This window comes from Aotus nancymaae, unplaced genomic scaffold (genome assembly GCF_030222135.1).
Source record: "Aotus nancymaae isolate 86718 unplaced genomic scaffold, 86718_ANA_hifiasm-v0.15.2.pri h1tg000009l, whole genome shotgun sequence".
NCBI lineage: Eukaryota > Metazoa > Chordata > Mammalia > Primates > Aotidae > Aotus > Aotus nancymaae.
In genome coordinates, this window is record NW_026988420.1 from 1,726,754 (window position 1) to 1,752,532 (window position 25,779).

The 25,779-nt window shown below is 45.3% G+C and overlaps 2 pseudogenes; both read right to left on the bottom strand.

The window, feature by feature from the left end:
• Positions 1–5,231: 5,231 nt before the first annotated feature.
• LOC105704903 (CCHC-type zinc finger nucleic acid binding protein-like) lies at positions 5,232–5,772 on the bottom strand (annotated as a pseudogene).
• Positions 5,773–6,381: 609 nt separating this feature from the next.
• Positions 6,382–16,597, bottom strand: LOC105704897 (melanoma-associated antigen 9-like; annotated as a pseudogene).
• Between the last annotated feature and the right edge of the window lie 9,182 nt (positions 16,598–25,779).

Below are 25,779 nucleotides of genomic sequence, written 5' to 3' on the forward strand. Positions count from 1 at the left end.
AGAACTGTCTTTGGAAATGGCGGCCCACCTCTGTAATGGGAGACTCTGTCTGTAATGGTGGACTGCCTTGACAATGGTGGGCTGCCTCAGCAATGGTGGGCTATCTTGGTAGTGGTGGACTACCTTGGTAATTGTGTACGCTCCTCCTCCACAGAGCTGGACCGTCCCAGGTTCAGCTGTGCTTGCTGTGAAACTCAATCCAGATGTTTCAGATTGCTGTTTTTTGTGGGGGTGGGACTGGCCGAGGCTGATCACCTGGCTCCCTGCCTCAGACCCCCCCCCTTTTTTTTTTTTTTTTTTTCAGTTGAACCAGGTGACTTTGTCTCCCAGGCATTCTAGTCGCCAGTTGAAAAGGCGCTTGGATTTGTGTGAGATTTTGTGCAGAGACCCGCTGAGCCGACTGAAACAGCCGCACTGGGGGCCGTGGCAGTTTTTCGCCCAGGAATCTCCTGGCCTGGCTCCCTGTTTCAGTCCCCTTTCTTTCAGTTGAACAGGTGACTCTTATCTGCCAGATGTTCCAGTCACCTGTTGAAAAGGCGCTGGGATCTGTGTGATTTCCCAAGTGGGGACCCACTGCACTGGCTGAAACAGCTGCGCTGAGACTCGTGGTGTTTTTTGCCCAGGAATCTCCTGGCCTGGCTCCCTGTTTGAGTCCCCTTTTTATCAGTTGAATGGGCGACTCTGTCTTCCAGGAGCTCTAATTGCCAGCTAAAACGGCACCCGGACCTGTGTATTTTGTGGGGAGACCTGCCCTGCCGGCCAAACAGCCACGCTGGCAACCTGTGGGGCTCCTCCGCCTGGTAATCTTCTGGTCTGTGGGCAGTAAAAATCCATCTGGAAATCCGGCGTCCACTCACCCTCCACACTTCTGCTGGGAGTTGCAATCCTGAGCTGCTCCTAATCAGCCATCTTGGATCCTCCTCCCAGCCTCTAATTCTTTTAATTGTGATGTTAGGGTGTTGATTTTAGATCTTTCCTGCTTTCTCCTGTGGGCATTTAATGCTATATATTTATCTGTAAATACTGCTTTAGCTGTGTCCCAGAGAATCTGGTACATTGTCTCTTTATTCTCATTGGTTTCAAATAACTTCTTTATTTCTGCCTTAATTTTGTTATTTACCCAGTAGTCATTCAGGAGCAGGTTGTTCAGTTTCCATGTAGTTACGTGGTTTTGAGTGAGTTTCTTCATCCTGAGTTCTACTTTGATTGCACTGTGGTCTGAGAGACTGTTTGTTAGAATTTGATCTTTTGCATTTGCTGAAGAGGATTTTAGAATAAGTGTTATGTGGTGGTGAGAAGAATGTATATTCTGTTGATGTGGGGTGGATAGTTCTGTATATGTCTATTAAATCCACATGGTCCAGAGCTGAGTTCAAGTCTTGAATATCCTTGTTAATTTTCTGTGTCATTGATCTAATATTGACAATGGGGAATTAAAGTCTCCCACTATTACTGTGTGGGGAGTCTAAGTCTCTTTGTAGGTCTCTAAGAACTTGTTTTATACATCTGGGTGCTCTATATTGAGTGCATATATATTTAGGATAGTTTGCTGTTCTTGTTGCATTGATCCCCTTTACCACTATGTAACACTCTTTGTCTTTTTTTTTGCAAAAAGCAAGTGATGGGCCAAATTTTGACTGCAGGCTGTAGTTTGCTGACCCTTGAATTTATGACTTTGTCTTGAAACAACAAAATTGAATTGAAATTAGAAAGAATGCTGAAGTGGCATAATTTGTCTGGAGTAACACACAAGGTTCATTGCCTCACACCAGGGAAATCATGGATATCGACACACAGTGAGTTTAAGAGTGGAGTATTAATAGGCAAAAGAAAGAGAAAAGAGAATAGCTCTCTCCTGCAGAAAGAGAGAGGCACCTGAGTGGGTCTTCCGGTTTCATGGTGAAACGTGGGTTTTATAGAATATCTTGAGGAGGCAGTGTCTGATTTACACAGAGCCCGAGAGATTGGTTGGACCAGGTGTGATGTTTGCATAGCATGCAAAAAAGCTGACCATCCCACCCCAATCTTTTATTAAGCAGATGGTTCTCTACCTGACTGGTGCCATATTATCTGTTCCTTTTTTTTTCCCCCTTCCTCCTCCAGCTTTATTGGAATAGTTTAAAATTACATTTCTATTTTCTAGGACTTCAGTTGCTTTTTCCATCTGACTTTCAAAAACTGATTACAACAAATGAAACACAGTTGTCTAAGTGATATAGTATACAAAAATAACATCTTGATTTCTGTGAAAATACATTTCTCTGCAATTCCTGAATAGCTCCAAATTATGCTAACTCTGAGCATTGATGTTTACTCTGGGCTTTAGATTTAGTCTTTGAAAAAATGTGTTCTAAACCTTTGCCATCACCATCTATGTGTCCAACATCAACACTGTGATGAAGTTGTTCCTGTTTAGGCTTTTATTGCGATTTCTCTCTCTCACAGCCATTAACACACATGTTTGTCTTTTCATTTTGTTTACTCCCACTGAACTGTATGTTCTGTGTAGGGCCTGATACAGATGTTACTTGATGTTATTTATTAGCTACTAAGGTCAGACAATCCAAGGCCATCATTATACTAAAATTAAAGTTATTCATGGACGTTCATCAACACTTCCAGAATTGGTTTTACCTCCTACATGGGAACATGTTCAAGAAACCCAGGACGGGCTTACTGGTCTGACTCAGCTTTTTCCATTCATCAATCTCTATTCACCAGTGGCACGGAAAAGGGGTTCTTTAACAAAGCATTATACATAACACCTCTACCAAACTAAACATAAACTTTTTTTGTAGTTAGATGCAGAAAGTCATTTTTTTCCACCCCTTTCCTCCTTTTACATGGCAAGTAAAGCTCACTGGCCTGGGAGTTGCCTCTATCTGCCAACCTTTGGCCAGTGAAGAGGATTCAGAGAAAATAATACAACCATTGAGGAGAGAGATCCAAGATGGCTGACCACTGGCAGCTCAGGATAGTAGCTCCTAGTGAAAGTGCAGAGAACGAGAGGACGCCACACTTTCAGACGAATTTTTGTTGCTCACGGACCAGGAGATTCCCAGCAGAGGAGCCCCACGGGTCGCTAACGTGACTCTTGTGGCCAGTGCGGCGGTTTTGCTGGCGCCTCAGCGCGGCAGTTCTTGGTGCAGAGTGAGCTGGACTGGGTCCCCTTTTGGCCGATTCCTGGGCAGAAAAGCACCATCAATCTTAACACCGCTGTTTTGGCCAGTGCAGTGGATTGCTCAGATTTCGGCGCTGGGAATCAACAAGTTCGACGTCCACTCAGAAACCTAATTTGAAAGTCAGAAATCACAAAGACGACAGGTGGATAAATTTACAATGATGGGAAGAAACCAGTGTAAAAAGGCTGAGAATACCCAAAATCAGAATGCCTCTCCCTCTACAGGTGATCACAGTTCCTCATCAGCAACGGAGCAAGCCCTGATGGAGAAGGAGTGCGTTCCATTAACAGAAGTAGACTTCAGAAGGTGGATGATAAGAAACTTCTGTGAATTAAAAGAACTTGTTCTAACCCAATGCAAAGAAACTAAGAACTTTGAAAAAAGGTTTGACAAAATGCTAAGGAGAATAGACAATTTGGAGAGGAATATAGGTGAATTAATGGGGTTGAAAAGCAACACGAGAACTTCGTGAAAAATGCACAAGTTTTAACGGTTGAATTGATCAAGCAGAAAAAAGGATATCAGAGTTCAAAGACCAACTTAACGAAATAAAATGACAAGTCAAGATTAGAGAAAAAAGGATAAAAAAGAATGAGCAAAGTCTCCAAGAAATATGGGACTATGTGAAAAGACCTAATCTACGTTTGATAGGTGTACCTGAATGTGATGAAGAGAATGAATCCAAGTTGGAAAATACTCTTCAGGAGATTATTCAGGAATACTTTCCCAACCTAGTAAGACAGGACAATATTCAACTCCAGGTAATACAGGGAACACCACAAAGATATTCCTCAAGAAGACCAACCCCAAGGCACATAATCGTCAGATTCACTAGGGTTGAAATGAAGGAGAAAATACTAAGAGCAGCTAGAGAGAAAGGTCAGGTTACCTACAAAGGGAAGCCTATCAGACTTACAGCAGATCTCTCAGCAGAAACCCTACAAGCCAGAAAAGAGTGGGGGCCAATATTCAACATCCTTAAAGAAAAGAACTTTCAACCCAGAATTTCATATCCAGCCAAACTGAGCTTCAAAAGCGAAGGAAAAATAAAATATTTTGCAAACAAGCAAGTACTTAGAGATTTTACCATCACCAGGCCTGCTTTGCAGAAGCTTCTGAAAGAAGCACTACACATATAAACAAACAACCAGTATCAGCCTTTCCAAAAATATATCCAGCTAGCATCAAATGACAGTATTAAACTCATATATATTATTAACTGGATAAAAAGCCAAAACCCATCGGTACGCTGTATCCAGACCCATCTCACATGCAACGATACACAAAGACTCAAAGGGACAGTGGAAAATTTACCAACCAAACGGAGAGCAAACAAATAAATAAATAAAAAGCAGGAGTTGCGATTCTCACCTCTGATAAAATAGACCTTAAAGCCACAAAGATCAAAAGAGGCAAAGAAGGACATTACATAATGATAAAAGAATCAATGCAACAAGAAGAGCTAACGATCCTATATATACACGCACCCAATACAGGAGCACCCAGATACATAAGACAAGTTCTTAATGACTTATAAAGAGACTTAGCCTCCCACATAATAATAGTGGGAGACTGTAACATCACATTGTCAATATTAGACTGATCAATGAGATAGAAAATTAACAAGCATATCCATGACTTGAATTCAGACCTGGAACAAGTAAACTTAAGCATTTATAGGACTCTCCACTTCAAATACACAAAACATACATTCTTATCAGTACCATATCACACCTATTCCAAAAGTGACTACATAATTGCAAGTAAATCACTCCTCAGTAATTGCATAGCATTTCATAGGTTTAAATGAAATATTGGTTGGCTGCTTGTTTGTTATTTTCTTCCCTTATTCCTTCCTGTCTCCATTGTTAAGCACAATTATTGGCATAAAAGGTTTTCAATTCCCATTTTTAGACTGCATTCTAGCCTGGGCAATAAAGCAATATTCCCGTTCTCTCTCCCTCTTTCTCTTCCTTTTTCTTCCTCTTCATTCTTTTTTCTTTCTTTCTCTCTTCCTTTTTCTAAAAAAAAAAAAACCATCAATCAGAAAAAGGAGGGGCGACAAAGGAAAATAATTAGGCTGTAGCCTCAATTGTGCATTCCCATGCAAGGTGCCCTGACTCGCCACAGCGGTTAACAGTTGACTTCACTTGTCTTGCTGCAGTTGATGGCTACATGACCAGTTTCACCACACCTATAGCACTTCACTTTGGTGCAGTCTTTTTGAATGTGTCCAAATTCTCCACAAGAATAGCACTTCTGCTCATCTGCATGGTCGCAGTCACGAGCCAGATGGCCTGGTTTGCCAGTTGTAGCAGCACTGCTCTCGCTCTCTCTTGGGCTCCTTGCAGTCCTTGGCAATGTGACCACCTCTACCTCATTTATAGCAGGCATCTTCCTGAAGATCACAATCCTTGGCAAGACGACCAGACTTACTGCAATGATAACAGATGTCTGGAAGGGACGAGGAAACAAACTGGAAACCACCTCTGCCACGGCTTCTCATTCCACAACTATGGCCTCCACCAGTAGGGCATTCCCGGGCCCAGTGGCCAGATCGTCAACACTTGAAGCATTCATTGCTGCTCATGGCTGAAGTCAGATCTTCCACGTCGGAGCGGGCCCGCAGCGACAGAATCTCAGACGCAGGCTTGTGGAAGCCGGCTCGCAAGATAGTGGCTGTTTATTTTGAGGGTCCTTTCCTGTGCCACACGGGGGTCTGCACCATTATCTGTTCCTTATTGTACATTTGGTTGACAAAGTAAGGGAAAATGGAGTGACCATGTTGAACATGCCTGGCTCCCAGGTAGCCTTTTCCTATTGGCACAACTTCTGGCATTCACCTGTGCGAGCTTTATGTCTGCAGCCCGATCTCCACATGTGAATCAAAAGCAAGAATCATACTCCTCATATAAACAGCAATATGTGTGACTACTGTCATTTGATAACTTGAATGGTGAATTCATTAAACTAACCATTAAAAGAAATATTTGAACAATTTTAAAAGGGAGGAAAGGTAAATCTCCAAATCACCCAGTAGACCAGGAACCCAGAGATGGTTTACAGTGTGTTCACTTCCACTGAGAATGCTAACTGCTCTCTTCAGAGAATGAAGAATGGGTCTCATGTCACATGGGGCAGGGAAAGTGCTGGATGTGGCCCTGGTTCCACAAACATTGGCCCTGACTGCAACTTGTGCTCAGACTCTCTCTTGCTCCTTTCTCAAAGCTTCTTCATGTAGGGATGGGTAGCAAATGGAATTTCTTGTATTGACTGTGACCAAATCTAGGACTTTCACATAGCTGGTGTCAGCATGGGCCTTTGAACCCCACAGGAACTCATAGTGTGGGCTCACTGCCTGGTACCTGCCAGTATTCCAGGTAGTTTTCCTGTACCAAATCTTGGGTAGGCAGCTTCCTAGGCTCCCCAGAGATATTGGGCTCCCTTGCAGCATACACCTCAAGCACACCCAGAGCTTCCCAGATAAACCCCTTCAGGGGTGCCGTTGTCCTTGGTTAAGATCACACCCAGGACGATGATCAGAAGGGCAGCCTTGGGCATGCTATGACCATCACCCGGTGTTTTATCGCTTGAGAGGCCAATAGGAGTGACAAGGATGTAGGATTGGCTGGTGGGGTCTACCTTCATGTCAATGCCAAAGATCAGCTACATGCAGTCAGAGGCTTCGCTGAATATTACAGGAAAGTAGTTCTTAGAATTTTTGATGACATTCTTCAGCATTTCTGCCTTTGTGATCAGCTCCTTGACTTGGTATTTGTCGAGCAGGAAATGAACAAACTCAGCTACCTTCCCTTTCAATGCTGCTTGGAATAAGGACTCCAGGTAAGCTGGGTCAGCTGAGGTGCTGGCCCTTTCTCTCTTGGCTGCTGGAGACTTCATTGAATTGGCTCCATAGAGGGTACTAGTTGGAAGTGGAGGAGGAAGAGCCTCTCTGAGAACTCTGGGAAGGACTTGCTGACCCAGCAGCAGACACTTGTCCAGGGAGGAGGAGGAGGTAACCACCTGTTCCTCTCCTGTGAGATCCTGTGTACCCTCCAGGCCCAGGGCCTCTCCTTGGGCTTCAAGGCCTCCATCAGGCTTACAGTGTGGACTCCTGCTTAAGAAGCATGATGACTCTGGTTAGGGTAGCAGGCGGGAGCATGGACAGGAGTTGGGCAATGGAAACCTATAGGCAGGTCTTCAGTGCTGCTCTGGGGCCTCTTGGGGCACTCCTGTCTTCCTGGTCAGGCTGTTCCCTGAAAACCTTCACTGCTGACACTGCATGGGCCTTCTCTGCTCTGTGACTTGAGGACACTGCCTCAGACCAAGGCCTGCCTAGTTCCTGGAGCTCCTTGCTTCCTCACGGAGCCTGGGCCAGCTGCCCTCTGCTGATCTGAGTTTCCAAAATAATGGCATTCCAGAGATGTGTAGAAATTTTACTTATAAAATTTGAAAGAGGCTTGGAACTAGATGCTGACTGAAGGTACTAGGGAAGTTTAATTACTTCCAATTCTCCCCAGATAAGTTTTGCCTCCAGATGGCCTGTTTAGTAGTCACCAGGTGGTCTTTGCTCCCTTCAAAATTCCTCAGGAGTTTGTGTCTCTGGGACCTGTTCAGTGGTTACCAGGTCATTTTGCTCTCCTCAGGATGCTGAATGGCATTTATGAGAAACCTACGGCTAGTACTTAGTGAAGAATTTCTCTGTGAGAAAAGTAAAACATCTTTTCTCTAAGAATAGAAATTAAACAGATGTCTACTTTTACAATTTCTATTCATTGTTTCTTAGGAATCCCAACCAGTAAAATAAGGTAGGAAGGATAAAATACATTAATTTTGAAAATGAAGTATTTTGTCTATTAAAGACAGCATGATTTCTTTTGTAGACAATTCTAAAAAATATTAAGAGCTACTATAATTGATTTTGGCAAGGTAGCAGAATACATGTTCAACATATAAAAAGATTTACTTTTTGTATAGCAAAAAATAGGACTGAAAAATAGATTTTAAATAGATCAAAAATCTAAAATGTGCAGAAATAAATTTAACAAAGATTATGCAAGATCTATGTACTTGAAAACTGGAAAACACTTCAGAATTACTAGAGTAGAGCTAATTACACTTAAGGGGTCCTTTATTACCAAATTGATCTATGGATTTAAAACCAATTCCAGGGATGGGTGGAGCAAGATGGCAGTATAAGAAGGCTCCATAGGTTATCCCCACAACAAGGACACCAGTTTAACAATTATCTACACAATAAAAGCACCTTTGGAAGAACCAAAAATCAGGCAAGAATTCACATACCTGGTTTTAACTTTGTGTCACTGAAGGACACACGGAAAAGGCAGAAAATAGAGTCTTGAACTGCCAAAGCCACCTGTCCATAACGCAGCAGCAGAGGCATGGTGTGGAGAGGGTTTCTGCTGTGGAGAGGGAATGCTACAATTGTGAGGTATTGAACTCAGTACTACCCTTGTTATAGCAGAAAGCAATACTGGACCAAACTGAGCTGATGCCCACCTTACAGAGGGAGCAGTTAAAACAGTTAAAATAGCCAGAGGACAACTGTCAATTCTAGCAGTCTGCGTTTATGTTCCTGCAAACCTCATCCCCATTAGCTAAAGTACTATGGGGCCCTAAATAAATTTCAGAGGCTGTCTAGACCACTTGGATTATTTGTCTGCTTCTCGATTTGTATAAGGTCTTCTAGATGTTGTCCATTAGAACTTGGTTGGATGCTTGGTTTGGGAATATTTCTCCAATCATGTAGGCTATGTGTTTACTGTGTTGGCAGTTTCTTTGCTGCACAGTAAGTCTTAATTTCTTAGGCCAGACTTGTGACTTTTTGTTTTTCTTGTATTTCTTTTGGGTTCCAAATTATCTAAATGGTTTGCAAAAGTCTGTTGAGAAAGGTGTTTGATAGTTTGTCTCTTAGGACTTTTATATTTGAAGTCTGCTATTAAAATCTTTGCTTTATCACGGGTTAATTTTCCATGTGATAAGCAGGGCCGCAGTGTTAATTTTTCTGCACGTGGCTAGCCATGTATCCCAGTGCCATTCATTGCATAGTGAGCCATTTCTGTATTTCTTTCTTGTGTGGTTTTGAGGGAATGTGTTCTCTTACCGGATCCACAAGGGGGCGTAGTTTTAACGGCAAGAACTTCCCAGAGCTATGCCCCCTCCCATCTCTTTCCATCTGGGAGATTTAATGTTTATGTTTAAATTTCACGGGTGTGGGAAGAAACTCTTAAGAGTCAGTCACCCCAGTGGAAGGTTAAAGGAACTCCTTTCATTGGCCAGAGGAACTTGGGAAGGTGGGAATTTTTTCCAGGATAAATTCCCCTGCTCCTTCACCCACACTAGGTTTCCAGCTCTCTGGAATCCCCTCCCACATAGTGGGAGCTCTCTTTCCCCTCCTGGATTTCCCCTCTGGGGTCCCCTTCCACACGCTTTCATGGAAGGCTTTCTTCCCCTCCTAAACTCCATCTCTCTCTCTGTCCCCTTCGACCCAGTGTGGAAGCTGTCTTTCCTGGATTCCATCTTTCTGGATTCTCTCAGTTTGAGGGGGGTTTTCCTTCTCTGGTTTTCTTCCTCTGGCAACCCTTTTCACTCGGTGTGAGAGTGGCTTTTCCTTCTCACTCAGTGTCAGAGCTGTTCTTTCTCCTCCTGTTTCTCCTTCTATTTAAATAAATCACTTTCTATAAACACTTTTTAGTCCAGCATTTACTGTGCACTGCGCCATGGTCTCGTTTCCCATTCTTGGGGAATGATAGACCAAGAACCTGGAGAAACATCCTCTGAGGGGAACGAAGGGCTCCCTGAACCCCAACACAACATTTTGGTGAGCCAGCCAGGAGGAGGCAGTTGGGAGCCAGTTACAGCCAGGAGCCAGTGTAAGGAAGCACACCAGAGAGGTGAAATACATCAAACACCTCTCTGTGTCTCTTTCTCTCTCTCTCTTGCTTAAAAAAAAAAAAAAAAAAAAAAAGTCTGTCCTGTCTCTTAACACCAGAGCTGTGCCTAGCTGCAGCAGTGTAGGCCAACCAGAATTTAAAGTGCAGTTTTCCTCCAAGCTCTCTCCCTCTGCTTTCTCCTCCTCCTTTATCCTTCAGGTATTATCTCTGGGACCAAAACGTGCAGGAACTTGTGGGGTGGAAAGGGCAAACACTCCCCCTGGCTCTCTTGCTCCTTGCCGGCCGGGAATAGCTCAGCCCCGGGGGCAGAACTGGGCACTTGTTGTGGTTGACTGGGGAGGGGTAAGGTACAGCCTAAGCCTGCAGGGGACCAGGGACCACAGCAGCCTGGCACATGGTCCTGGCAGGACTTTCCAGCATCCCTGATCCCAGGCAGCAGTGTGAAAAATTTCCCCAGGGCGTTCGCGTGCTGGCCATGGGTTCCTGTATGGGTAGCAGCTCGGGAAGTGGCCCAGGTGCACACGTGGTTCTGAGGGGACAACATGAGGATTGAAAGCTGGCGGCAAGGGAACTCACAGCAGCCTGGCAGAGGCTGCAGACGCAGCTTTTAAACTCAAAGTGGCTTTTTTCGTCTTGGTGCGGCTGAGGGAAAGGAAGAGGCTGCTGGCTGTCAGCCCCACTCAGCTTTTGGCAGGCCACACCACCTCAGGGTGCAGCATTCTCATTCAAAATACAGCTTAAAGCTTTCTACCTTACCTTAATGCAAGTGACCTGTATGCACAGTTAGTTAAGGTGTAGGGCCTGCAACTGTAGGGTTGCTGGTTCAAATCCCCAGTGGAGTCAGTGTTGATTTGGGGATATCTTTTGGGGAAATTCAGAAGCTGAAGGCTATGGGACTTTGTGTTTGGTGTATAATTTGTCTTGCTTAGGATTGGCGGTCTCTCTCTGGCAGAAATCTAAAAGATCATAAACTGTTGCCAGGGCCAAATAGTCAATGGCATGTCTTGAATTCCTAAGGGCACTACAATGGAAAATGGGTTAGGGGAAAGGAGGCCTAGGTCTTGAGGGTATTGTTCCAGCCTCAGCCATGTCTGGCCTGCTTTCTTTGAACTGTGTGCTCTAATGGTCCCTCCTTAGATGTTTACCCTTTTGGGCAGTTTTGTAAATTGGCCTGCTAAAATTGGACTTTTGCTGGGGAATATTGGTATCCATATCCTGAGCCCCACTGGCCTGGTTCAAGGACTCATTGGTACCAACCACTCAACCCAACAGTCCCTTCATGCCTTTATGGTGGTCGTTGGAGGTCATGCAGAAGGTGAGCATGGGTCCTATGACACTGATAGGTCATGATTGGAATCCAATACATGGGAGGCCCTCTGATAAGATGGATCATGCATCTTGGGCATATGAAATTTCAGGGTACTGACTGAAAGACGTTTCATTTCAGTACCCTTTTTACCTAAGGGGATGCCTTAGGTTGAAGCGGTTATAATTTCTCTAACCAGGGGTGTGGGCATCCCTTGTGTTTGATTTCAGATGCCTGCTTCTCTTTCTAAGCTCAAGTCCCCATTAAAATGTATACAGGAAAATTGGGACCAATTTGACAAACAGTCTTTAAGGAAGAAGCGGCATTTTTCTCTGTCAAACAGCATGGCCAAATTGCCCTCTGCCAAGTGGAAAACCTAGCCCCCAAAGCAGAAGGAAGAAAACCCAACAGCTTTCCTTTAACAATTGCGGGAGGCCTTAAGAAAGTACACTCCCCTGTCACTGGACTCCATAGAGGGTCAGTTAATACTAAAGTCAAAGTTTATTAGTCAGCAACAGTCAGGAGGAAGCTTTCAGAAGGTGGCTCTGGGGCCAGAGGAGAGTCTAGAATAACTGCTGAACCAGGCAACCTTGGTGTTTTATAATACAGACCAAGAGGAACAGGCTCAAAGGATCAGGAGAGATCGGAGAGAGGCTGCAGCCTTAGTTATGGCTTTCAGGCAAGCAGACCCCTGGGGCTCAAATGAGGGAAAGGCTCAGGTTAGCCACCAGTCTGGCAGAACTTGTTACCAGTGTGGTCTGAAGGGACATGTTGTAAGAAACTGTCCCCAGAGGAATGGACCACCACCTCATCCATGCTTGCTGTGCCAAGGGAATCACTGGAAAGCACTCTGTCCCAGGGGATGAAGTTTCTCAGGGCCTGAGGGTGTGTAACCAGATGACCCAACGGCAGGACTGAGGGTGCCTGGGGCAAGTGCCAGCATGAGCCATCACCCTCACAGAGCCCCAGGTAAAGCTGACCATAGAGGTCCAGGAAGTTAATTTTCTCCTGGACACTGGCGGCCTTCTCAGTATTTCTCTCCTGCTTTGGAGACTTGGTGCTTGTTAAATCTCTCCCCTCAGACTCTTGTTCTCTAGGCCCATCTTGGGAAGGACAATTTTCAGTTATTCTGTCTACCCTAACGGCAGTTAAGGTGCTGGGAACTGACTCATGGATTCATCACACTCGTCGGAAGCCTTGGATGGCAACTGAGGAAAGTCATAGACCCCACTCCGCAGCCTGAAGTTCCACGAGATAACCCTTTGTACACCTGCGAGCCATTAGATGATCTACATCTGCTTTTCCAACAAGACACTGAGGGAAATAAACACTCAGAAGTCTATATCCTGGCATTAATAGGACTGTAACCCTCAACTTTGCTATCCCTCAACATTTAGTTATTGCTTTCATGGTTGGGGAAGTGGTTGAATTGGTGCTGGTATTATGAAAGTTACTACCTCTGTTCTGTTACTATAAGCTATCTCAGGAGTCATAAAAAGGTTGCTAATTCTCTGCAAAACAGATTAACTCTTTACCTGCCATAGCTCTTCAAAGTAAAGGGGCCCTAAATCTGCTAACAACAGAGAAGAGGAGAACCTTTTTTCTAGGAAAAATGCTATTTTGTAAATCAGTTAAGTACTGTTTTGAACATAGAACTCAGGAATCAATCAAACACAGGGCTAAAAACATTCAAGGAACAGTATTGTGAAGCTTGTTTAACAACTGACTGTCCTGACTCTGTTCTCACCTAGGCTTGTTTATAACCATTCTATATTTGTTGGCCTCTGGGATTTTCATCTTTAATCACCTTGTCACATTTGTTTTTTATAGAACCATAAGGTCACAAATAATCCTGCTGCTGGAACCCTGGATGTACTTGGCTCGTGAGTTCTGCCATGGACCTCTAGATCAAACTGCACACCTGAAAATCTCCCCTCTGGAGGAAACCTCAACTGCAGGGCCCCTTCTACGCCCCATTTCAGCAGGAAGTAGTTAAAGAATGATCGACGCCCGTGTTCCAACAGAAGTTGGGCTTTCCTGTTCAGAGGGGGAATGAGGGAATGTGTTCTCTTACCGGGTCCTTGAGGGGGTGTAGCTTTAAGGGCAAGAATGTCCCAGTACCATGCCCCCTCCCATCTCTCTCCATCCGGGAGATTTAACGGTTTATGTTTAAATTTTAAGGGTGTGGGAAGAATCTAAGAGTCAGTCACCCCAATGGAAATTTAAAGGAACTCCTTTCATTGGCCAGAGGAACGTGGGGAGGTGGGAGTTTTTCCCAGGATAAATTCCCCTACTCCTTCACCTGCACCGGATTTCCAGCTCTCTGGAATCCCCTCCCACATGGTGGGAGCTCTCTTTCCACTTACGGATTTCCCCTCTGGGGTCCCCTTCCACACACATTCATGGAAGCCTGTCTTCCCCTCCTAAACTCCATCTCTCTGTCCCCTTCCACCCAGAGTGGAAGCTGTCTTTCCCCTCCTGGATTTCATTTTTTGGATTCTCTCACAGTGTGAGGAGAATGTTCCTTCTCTGGTTTTCTTCCTTTGGCAACCCTTTTTACTCATTTTGTGAGAGCTAGCTGTTTCTCTCTCCTTCTCCTGTTCTCTTTAAATAAATCATTTTCTACAAACACTTTTGAGTCCGGCATTTACTGCACAATGCGCCTTGGTCTCCTCTCCCATTCTTGGGGAGTGATAGACCAAGAACCTGGAGAAACATCCTCTCAGGGGAACTGAGGGCTCCCTGAACTCCAACACAACAGTTTTATCAAAGGTCAGATGGTTGTAGCTCTGCCAGGCTACATCTGCATTTTCTTTTTTGTCTAGGTGAAAGCTAGGTCATTTTTTCTGTTATGATCCACTCTGATGATATTTTAGGGTCAAGAACTGATACATGAATTTTAGAAAACCCACTTAACATTTGCTGTCACCATCATCCTATCTTGTGATGCTGTAAGCTTTATTGAGTTATGTTGTTGCCTTTTTCCCTCAAGTCCCTCCCCTGGATTTAGTTTGTGAAATTAGATTGAGTCGCATTTTGTTGTATAAACTACCATCGAGCAAGAAGAAGTTTTTCATCCTTAGTATACCTGGGGTAAAGAACAAACATGTCTCCTCTTTCAGTTAGTTACACAATTACACTCCCTTTCCGGCCTCTCTGCTCCTACATATAGCCATTTAAGTGAGCCCTGGCCAAGTATATGCAGAGAGAAGTTATGTTTGCTCCTTAACAGCCTGACCCATGATTGTGTGTCCTGATTTAGAATATAAGAAAGAATTGAGACTTGCTGAGTGAGAGAAAAAGCACTCAACGCTTCCTCTGACAAGCTCCAAGCCACACTAGGCTTGCACTGCTTTGGACAGCCGTTCATTCATTGGACAATAATTTCCTAACATAGGGACGATCCAGAGCATTTTCCACGTTCATCATCTGCTTCAGTTGCTGATGGTTTTGATCAAAGCTAGATCAAAACTTGGTTAGATCTGGAAGCCATTAAGTAGAATAAGCTAGACAGAAAGACAAATACTACGGTTTCTCATTCACATGTGGGAGCTAAAAAAAACTTGATCTCATGGACACAGAATACAATGGCAGATAGCAGGGGCTGCGAAGACTGGGACTGTGGAAGGGAGAATGAAGAGAAGTTGGCTACTGGGTACAAACTACAGTTAGAATAAATGAGTTGTAATGTTTGACAGCAGAGTATGGTGACTAAGCAACAATATTATGTGTAAAAAGTAAATCAGAATACACATTTTATACATGTAACAAGCAGTTGTATGTATCCTGCAAATAGGTAAAATATTGTGTCAATAAAAGATTGTTTTAAGATGAAGAGGTTATGCCCAACCCTTCAGAGAGGGGGTCCTTGCTTGGATCTGCACAGCACATTCTGCCCACCTGCATCCATTGCTTCACCGTGTTGGTCCTGTCTGGGCCTTTATGCTGTGGTCCCCACAGCAGGTGGTCCTGACTCAGGTGGCCACACTGTGGACCTGGGTGTTGGTGGCCCAGAGGGCAGATGCTAGGGGTTTCTTGCCCTTCTTGTTCTACTGGGACCAGATGGAGCCAGGCAGTGACAGGGCACCACTTTCTTGACCAGATCTGGGACACAGGAGTGTTTCCTGGCCCTTCCTCATCACAACTCATAGTCCAAAGTATCCCCGAGCCTGGGCCATGGCTGGGCTGGAAGTCAGGAAGGTTAGGATGCAGATCAAGCCTTGTGGCATCTCTGGGTTCTCTACCCACTGAGGGTGTCCCATAGAGATGACCAGGGATGCAAAGCTGGTGGGAAGAGACTGGCATTTTCCCAACCCATCTTCACTCATGCCAAGCACCCTTGACCGTCCTTCCTGGTCCATCACCCTGGTCACACTCCCCAGGGAAGTTCAGGGCTTTGTTCAGGGTCTACTATAGTCAGGTGCCTAATAAGTGCTGAGACTTGCCAGGCCACATGGGCAGATGGGTAGGTGCTCTTTAGTGAGCATCCTCAGCAGCCAGCAGGCCAGGTCCCAACCCAAGTGTCTGCCTGCTCCTGCTTGTGTTTTACTGTTACAGCGCTGCCTGCCAGGGACACTGGTTCCCATTCCTATCAGGAAGGACACAGACAGCAAATGCCTGGGGGTAAGGCATTTGCCAGGTGACACGTGAGTGCCAGAGCCGGGATTTGAACCCGGATCATGGCACTCTGCATGGGGCAATGGAAGGTGTGGGGATGCTCATGCAGGAAGGCAGGGCAGCGAGGCCACACTGATCCCAGCTATTCCCTGCGACTGTGGAGGAAACTGCTCTGCCCCGACCTGGGGAGACAGCACAGAAGGCCAGGCTTCCCCTTGCTAGCTTAGGGGATCACATAAGGACAAGGAGATTTAGAGAGTGTCTCCTTTTTGTTTAATTCAAAAGTTCATTTTGTATAAAGCAAATGGAGTTTTAGCTTAACCCTGCAAATCAGGCAGGGTTACAAAAATGTACTTTTTTTCTGTACTTGTAATTGGCTTCCCCTCTACTTTCATTGGCAAGAGCAGGTCAGTGTCCAGGCTCAGAATCCATTTTTCATCCCATATCAAATCACCTGCAGTTGGCGTGAAGCAGCCTGGGGCCTGGCTGTATGGGCCTGTGCAGCAGGAGGGTCCCGGCAGGAGGGTCGAGGTGTCACTGCCCAGGTCCAGCTCAGAGGCTGCCAGGGATGACCCCATCTGGTTCCCTGGGGCTCACAGCCTCCTTTTCCCAGGGTCTGTACATGGGGTACCTTCCTGCATCTTGCCATCAGTTGTGAGAAGAAAAATAAAATTCAGAATAAACATTAATTTAAAAAGAAAGTTATAAAGAGCAGAGAAGCAAGTAAACCACCCCTCCCAGCCCACATTGCCTGCAGTTAATGCAGACTCACCATAGCCTCCTCCTCCTGAGATAAGGCACCCAAGCTTATCTTTGTACCAGCAGCTCACAAGCATATTTGTGTGAAGACCTCTTCTCTTCCCCAGCTACCAGTCATGGGAGCAAGATACCATGTAGAAAGTGTATGAATTCTCAAAGTTGTATACTTATCACAGGTCAATAACTGTCTTTATTTAAACATGTGTTTTTTTTTTTTCCTTGCCTTGTCTTTTTGCAGCAAACTTATATAAGCAAGGAATTTCCTTTGTGCCGGGCTGGCAGCCATTGCAGGTAGTAAGGCCACTGTCAGCTGAAGCTCCAATAAAGAAATCTTCTTGTGTCTGTTAGTCTCTATTCTTCTTGGCTTAAATTTCCACAACGTTTTTGGTGCCAAAACCCGGGACCCAGCCAGAAGGACAGAGACAACAGGCATACTTTCTCTTTTGCCTATGCGGCTTGGGCCCTGGGCCTGGGGGAGATCCTAGTCCTGAGGTGTGCCAATGGGACAGTTTTCCAGAGTAGGAGCTTGGCTCTCCCACTTTCTGGAGCCCTTCCCTCGACAGCACAGCAGAACCTGCAAGAGACAAGACAATTTTAGAGGCTATGCTTCAGGAACCGCGGTAAGATATCAAGAGCCCAAGACAGACTAGAAAAGAAAAAGGAAAGGTCTGTCATAGAGGATGAGGAATACCCTGCCATAGAGGGCAGGTGAGAGCTTGATCATCTCTCTCTAGGATTAAGGGGTACACACTCCAGGGGGTGGCTGGAGATTCTGTGGTGCTAATAAGTGCAGTGAGATAGAGCTCGCTAATAACAGCGGGGAAATAGAGCTTGCTGTGTCTTTTAAGGAGTCTTAGAAGCAAAGGTGTGTGAACCACCCTCGTGGGAGGGGCCTGCCACGTTCATTGAGAAGTCTTGGGATGAGGGATGTGTGTGAAAGTTGAGTAAAAGAGATGGTTCTGGGAAGAACCAATGCAGAGAGTGATAAGGGGAGACAGATCCCTTAGTGGGGGTTGTGGGCTCCAAGGTGAGTGAGTGGCTGACCTGTCCTAGGGTGGTGCATACAGTTCAAAGGAGGGTCCCCATAGAAGGCAGGAGCACTGTGGGGGATTAATTGTTCCTCCTAAGCATCACCCAAACCTCTTGTAAAAGGACCCAGGCAGGCCAGCATGGGACAAGAGTCTGTGTGATCGTGCATTGTGAGGGTGGAGGAGGGAGGCAACAAATCAAAATGGGAAACAAGTCAAACTTGCACCTACTCCTTTGGAGTGCATGCTAAACTACTTCAAGGAAGGTTTTTCTGGGGAATATGGTGTAAAGTTGTCCCTTCAAATGTTAAAAACTCTGTGAATTGAAATGGCCTTCTTTGGGTGTCGGATGGCCAACCAAAGGAACTATAGATAAGGAAAGCAATTGGCTGTGTATTTAAGATGGTGACCAAGGTTGAAGGACAGCCAGGGTATCCAGACCAATTCCCTATATTAACTCATGGCTAAATATAATTCAAACCCCACCTGCATGGCTGCAGCCCTATCTGATAGATTATTGCAAAACACTCATAGTTCAAGCTGAGCCCAGCATAAAAGAAAGATCAGCTTTGTTGGGAGCTTCAAAAAAAAAAAAGGTAAAAAGAAAAATCAGGGATAGAGTTAAATGCTAACTCTAAAGACAAGGAGAGGCTTTTCCGCAACTGTGTGCGGGAGTTGCCAAACTCAGCAACTACGATAGGGAAAATAGTGTAAAAACAAGCTGCTAAGCTAGTGTAACAGCAAGCAAAATGGCAAACTTAAAGAGAAAAAAAATAAAAAGCACAAATAAAATAAAACTTAAGAAAATGCCAATCAAAAAGGTGTGTCCTTAAGAGACAAGAGGTGCAGCACAAGTTCTTACCTCTTCTCAGCTGCCCTGTTCCTTCGTTAGGGGGAATCTGCTCCAGAAACTACAAATACGAATTTCTTTTAAGCCTTAAGATAACTTAAAGTGTTAAGCAACCAAAGCCTACAGTATTAGCCTTCACATTACCACAAGCCAAGAAGTGGCAGTTATTTGCTGGGAATATAAAAGAAACTATAAAATTGGAAAGCAAAAAAAAGTTATGCTGTCAAAATTAATTAGTAAATTCCCAAAAGTATGGGCTAAAAACAGTCCACCTGGGCTGGCCATAAATCATGCTCCAGTGGTAGTAAAACTAAAAGTGGGAGCCACCCTAGTCCAGCTACTCCAGTATCCCATACTGTTACCAAAGGGGAGGATGTTACCAGAGGGACGACGACCCTATTCCCTCCCTGATCAGGTGTGTCTGAGGTCCTTGGGTCTCACACTCGCCCAAGAAGGGGGGAGTGGACCCAGCCAGCAATGGTGAGCTCCTTGGAGAAAATAATGGGACCCAAAAAGTTTTATTGAAAAGTGACTTATTTGGGGGAGAGAGAGAGAGAGAGGAGTGAGATGGAGAGAGAGAGAAGTAAAAAACAGCTCTCACACTGAGAGGGGATCCAGAAAGATGGAGTCCATGTAGGCGAAGGAGCAGAGGAATTTAACCTGGGAGTCACTCCCGCTCATTCAAGTTTTTTGTCCTATGAGAGGAGTCCCTTCAAACTTCTGCTGGAATGATTGATCTCTGTTTCTGGGCAGTCTATCTTCCCACTTGCGAAAGTCAAACAAAGACCTCTAAGCTCCCTGATGGAGAAGGTGGGGAGGTATGGCACTGGGAAGTTCTTGCCCTGGAAACTGCGCCCCCTTGTGGATCTGAGGAGAGAATACATTCCCTCAATACCACAGGAGGCTGTTTTAGGCATAGAAAAGCATCTAAAGCAGCAAAAAAGCATGGCATTTTGATGCCATGCCAGTCACCCTGTAACACCCCATTCTTACTGATTAGAAAACCACTGTCTATTAATAAATTGTACCATACCTTTGATAATTATAAGCCAGTGCAGAACCTACAAGCTGTAAACCAAGTAACAGTAACTATCCACCCAGTAGATCTGTAACCGGGGTACGGGATGTGCTCACTCCTCCCTAACTGGATGTGTTTTTCCAGGTCCTTGGGCTCTCACTCACCCAAAAATGGGTAGGAGACCCTGGCAGTGGTGATACTGTTCAAGTAAATATCGGACCCATAAAGCTTTGCAGAAACACGATTTATTAGGCAGAGAGAGAGAGAGACAGAGACAGAGAGAAAAGGGTGGCTCCCACACTGTGGTGGGAAGGGATCCAGGGATGGAGTCCGCACAGGTAAGGGGCAGGGAGACTTTTAATCTGGGAGTTACTCCCGCCCCATTCAAGTTCTTGTCCCATGAGAAGAGTTCCTCAAACTTCCACTGGAGTGATTGATCTTTGACTCTGATGTCAGATTGGCTGTCTGGCCCACAATAGAGCTCCTCCTTCCAGGGCTTTTTGCAGGCTTTTCTAAACAAAGGAAGCTCACCTGGGCAGTCTACCTTTTCTGCATGCAAGAAAGTTAGACAAAGAACTCTAGTCTCCTGGATAGGGAGGTGGTTGGAGGTACGGCGCTAAGAAGTTCTTGCCTTTGAAACCATGCCCCTTATGGACCTAGTTAATACAGGAAGTTAATACAGTCTCTCAGTTCCAAGCCTATACACCCTGCTCTCTGTAATTCTCTCTAATTCAGTATGGTTCACTGTTCTAAATAATACTTTATTCTGCTTTTGCCTTGCACCAGGAAATCTCCAGTATACTTGGACCAAGCTTCCCCAAGAGTTTAAAAACTCCCCCACAATTTTCAGTGAGGCCCCAGCCTCAGACGTTAATGCTTATACACCACCAAATAAAAATGTGTCCTTCTGCAGTGTGTAAATAGCCTTCTCCTAGCAGCACCCTCTATCAAAGGTTGCCATAAAAAACCCAAGACCTCTTCCATTTTCTCTGGAAGGCAGGGTATAAAGTATCTAAAAGAAATTCAGCGGTGGCTCATGCCTGTAATCCCAGCACTTTGGGAGGCCGAGGCGGGCAGTTCACGAGGTCAAGAGATCGAGACCATCCTGGCCAACATGGTGAAACCCCGTCTCTATTAAAAATACAAAAAAACGAACCGGGCGTGGTGGCACATGCCTGTGATCCCAGCTACTCAGGAGGCTGAGGTGGAAGAATCGCTTGAACCCAGAAGGCAGAGGATGCAGTGAGCTGAGATTGCGCCACTGCACTCCAGCCTGGTGACAGAGCAAGACTGTCTCAAAAAAAAAAAAAAAAAAAAAAAAAAGGAAGCCCAGATTTACTGCCAAGGAGTTACATACTTGGGGTTTATCTTAAGCCACAAACAGCGTATGTTGGGTAGTGTACGCAAGGAAGGTGTCTACAGAATTCTAACTCCAGCCTCCCAGCAACAAGTCAGAGTTCTCAGGGGCAGCAGGGTTCTGCCATATTTAAATTGCAAATTTCTCACTATGGCAAAACCATTGTATAAAGCCACAAAAGAGGGGAGACAAGGGGTACCTCTTGTGGGAAACAAATCAGGCAAAGTCTTGCAAAGAAATTTAAAAGGCCAAGTTAACTGCTTTAACAAGAGCCTTGTTGCTGACAAAAGGAAAAGTAGCTAATGTCTATACTGACTCTAAATATGCTTTCACTACACTGCATGTCCAGGGAGCCATATACAAAGAAAGAGGGCTCCTTACAGCAGAAGGGACAGAAACAAAGAACAAGGAGAAAATTCTGCAGCTTTTAGTTGCTTTATGGGCACCAGAAAAGGTAGCTGTTATACACTGTAAGGGACATCAGGCAGATGGTTCCTATGAATCTAGAAGAAATAGGAAAGCAGATAGAGAAGCAGTTCCAAACCATCTCGATTTAACCCATGTTTCAGGTTTCCATCTTTGAACCATTCCTGGTACCAATTAGAGGCACCAAATGCTTGGCAGGCACCCTCAGGCCTTTACTGGATTTATGGTCAGCAGGCTTATTGGCAGTTGCCAAAAAAATGGACAGGTAGTGTGTGGGAATTATTAGGCCATCATTTTTCTTGCTTCCCCTAAAACAAGGAAAAGTTTTAGGATACTCCATTTATGATGAATCCAAAAATAGAAGAAAACAGGCAGTAGACTTAAAGATACACAAATCAGAAACTGGAATGATGCAAATTGACCCCCAGAAAGGATAATTAGTTATGGCCCTGCTACTTTGGCACAGGATGGGTCACTGGGATATCGCACTCCCATCTATATGATAAACTGCATCATTAGATTGCAAGCAGTCTTAGAAATTCTGACTAATGAAACATCTAGGGCCTTAGATTTATTGGCTGTACAAGTCACTGAAATGAGGAATGCAACATATCAGAATAGGCTAGCCTTAGATTATCTCAGCCTCAGAAGGAGAAGTTTGTGGGAAGTTTAACCTAAATAACTGCTGTTTAGAAATTGATTACAATAGACAGGCAGTCGTGGAAATCATGACTAGCTAGAATGTGAAAACTAGCCCACGTCCCAGTCTAAACCTGGAAAGGATGGACTCTGGACTCTCTTTTAGGTGAATGGTTTTCATCTTTCAGCTGCTTTAAAGTCTTAGAGGAAGTGTGGCTCTCATATTGGGTGGATGCCTCATGCTTTCTTGTCTCTTACCTCTTCTATTTAAAACTACACAATCAACCATAGAGACAGTAGTAACTAGGCATACTGCCACTCAGATAATGGCCTTAACAGAATATCTACCTCTGTCCTTAAAGGAAGAAGAACCACCCAGTGAAAAAATAAGTGATGGCAGCACCAATGTACAACTCTTTTAAAGGTATTTTCCTTTCTCATGCCCCACCTTTGTTTCCTAACATCACATAAAGTACAGGTGCACAGGTAAAAGGCTTATAGGCACAGTCATAAGGTACGGTCATTAGGTGCCGCGATCTAGTAAAGCAGCTTGCTTATGTAACCTGGCTCCAGACTCATTTCTCCAGACTAAGCAAAGCCTTCAATGACAACACCATGTGTCTGTTATGGCCCAAACGGATGGCTGGTTAGTCAGTGACAGGTAAGCCTCCCTGAAAGATGGGAGCAACCTAAGCCAGGCACAGCCGCAAAGAGGTCAGCAAAAGCAAGACGAATTTGCCTATTCCTTCAAACGAGATGTCCAGAAGTTTAACCCTAAGAGCAGGTACACTGGCAAGCTAACTTTACGCTCAAGCAAATAACCAATTGTTCGTAGAAACAGGCTAACTGCTTTATCCTGGCATCATGTATATTAAAGCAAGTAAAGGGAAAGCTTTCTAGCAACAAAAATATTTTTAAGAAAGATTTTAAGAGGGGAAATGAGGAGGGAAAATAAAATTTAGAATAAACGTTAATTTTTTGAAAAAGTGAAAGTTATAAAGAGCAGAGAAGCAAGTAAACCCCCCTCCCAACCCACATTGCTGCAGTTAGCTAAAGCAGACTCAGCACAGCCTCCTCCTCCTGAGATAAGGCACCCAAGCCTATCTTTGTACCCACGGCTCACAAGCATATTTCTGTGAAGACTCTTCTCTTCCCCAGCTGCCAGTCTTGGAAGCAAAATACCACATAGAAAGTTTACGAATTCTCCAGCTTGTATACTTGTCACAAGTCAATAACTGTCTTTGTTTACAACTGTTTTTTTTTTTGTTTGTTTGTTTGCCTTGTCTTTCTGCACCAAACTTACATAAGCAAGGAATTTCCTTTGTGCAGGGCTGGCGGCCATTACAGGTAGTCAGGCCACTGTCGGCCAGAGCTCCAATAAAGAAATTTTCTTGTGTCTCTAGTCTCTCTGTTCCTCTCGGCTTGAATTTCCACAACAGTAGGTACTCCTCCAAGCCCCCTCTTGCCGGCCTGGAGATAGCGACCTGCTCCCTGCCCCTATTGCATGCCAGCATAGCGGAGCCCCCTGGGCCAGATTCCCCACAGCAGTTGGTCCTGACTTGGACACCAGGCCGGGGGCACTGGGGCAGGACCTGGCTGCCCAATGCCAATTCTGTGGCTTCCGAGTACCCCATCACCCCGTGTTCTGGGTGGAGACCAAGGAGGAGCAGGTGGTGAAGGCACCTCAGGCAGGTCCTGGGCTCGGTAGGCGTCTTGTGCTTTGCTATTTTGATGCCATTTGGAGCGAGCACCACCAGCCCGAGCTCTGAGCTTCAGCTGCTGCCACTGCCACCTGCATCACTGTGCTGGGAGTGTCTTGGGGGCTTTCTTCAGAGAAGGCTTTCAGCATCCTCAAGTTCCAGGGTCTCTAGCTGCAGTCCTGCTTCAAGAGACATTTTCCTACGGGCAGCCTCTCCTTCTCAATGGCCTGGAAGCTCAGACATCTCCCACGAAGTTTGGCAGGGACACAAGGCTGTCACTGACATTTGTGGTGCCAGGACTTGCCCATCAGCCACTCTCTGTGCCACGTGCAGTGACACTGTCTAAGGTGCGCATGCGGCGTGTGTACGCCACGGCTTGGCTTGCCGTAACGGCTTGGCTTGGCTAGGCTTTGTGCTCCTCGCTTGGCTTGCTGTTCTTCACTTGGATTAGCGTTTCCTCCCTCTGCATTCCTTTGCTGGGCTTGACCTTTCCTCTGCTGGTCTTGGCATTCCGCTGTCTGGGCTGGGTGTTTCCCCCGGGGCTGGGACTTTCCTGGGGTGGGCATGGGCTTTCCCCAGGTGGGCGTGGGCTCACCCTGAGTGGGAGTGGGCTTTCCCTGCGTGGGCTGGGCTCCCCCAGGTGGTTGTGGTCTTTAAAACCCGGCTGAGCTTGGCCTCTCCCCGGCTGGGCTCCGCTCCACTCCACTCTGCTGCTGGGCTTGGCAGCTTTTGGCTGCGTTTGACCTTTCTTCTCAAACAGATTGGAAACCCAGAGTTTCCTGCTAGTTAATGAAACTTATTGGTGGACTCAATCTGCTCGCTACTACTGGCCTCCCCAGGCTGTTAAAAGCAGATGGTGGCTGAGGTTTGTTCAAAGCCGCTGCCTCTGCTATGAGGAAGCCCTTTGGTCTCAGGAGCAAGATGGGCAAATGGTGCTGCCACTGCTCCTGCCGCAGGGAGAGGCCAGAGCAACTTGGGCGCTTGGGGAGAACACAGACAGGGCTTTCACAGAGCCAAGGTACCACATCCCTAGAGAAGATCTGGCCAAGCTCCGCAGAGCCGCCTGGTGGGGTAAAGTCCCCAGAGCAGGTCTTATCGTCATTCTCAGTGGCCCTGGCGTGAACAAGAGGGATAAGAAGGAGAGGTAACTGGGCCTGGGCTGGGAGGAGGCGGGACGTGGAGTGATGGGGAGTGATGGGGGGGATGTGTCCTCCTGGTGCAGGAGGTGGGGGCTGGCTTTCTCAACTCCATAGGCCCCACACCACCCTTGGTGTGGAAACCTCAGAGAAGTCAGGGCACAGGCTTCTTGATGAGCAGCAACACACACACAAAAAAACTTCAGCCGATTTCCAATCCAATTATAATTTCCCTCATAGAACACTACTATTAAACTAATGGACTGGTTTAAAGTGATTTAACTCACAAAATTAAGTTGATGTGGCAGATTATTTTTAATGTACACATTTTAAAACAATGTTATATACATTATAGAAAGGTGTATATTAAGAAGTAAGTCCCATAATATGTCAACTTCTGGGCTAAATATTCTTCAAATAAAATCCAATATGCATTTTATATCAATATGTTCTTCACTGAGGAAGCTTGGAAACTGAAATAGGAAGATGATTTATGTCCCTGGAGTGGGGGTAATGGGGAGGGATAACATTAGAAGAAATACCTAATGTAGATGACAGGGGGAATGAATGCAGCAAACCACCAAGGCACGTGTATACCTATGTAACCACCCTGCATGTTCTGCACATGTACCCCAGAACTTAAAGTATAACTTTAAAAAAAAAAAATATATATATATATATATATATATATATATATATATGAGAGATAGCCCTCAAAATGACATTTAACAAATCAGGTTGAATTCTTAGCGTAGAATAGTTGTGATCCCTATACAAGAGACTGGAACAGTACTAAGCTGTGTTTCATATCTCCCCTGTCAGGAAGACATTACATACCCTCCATTGG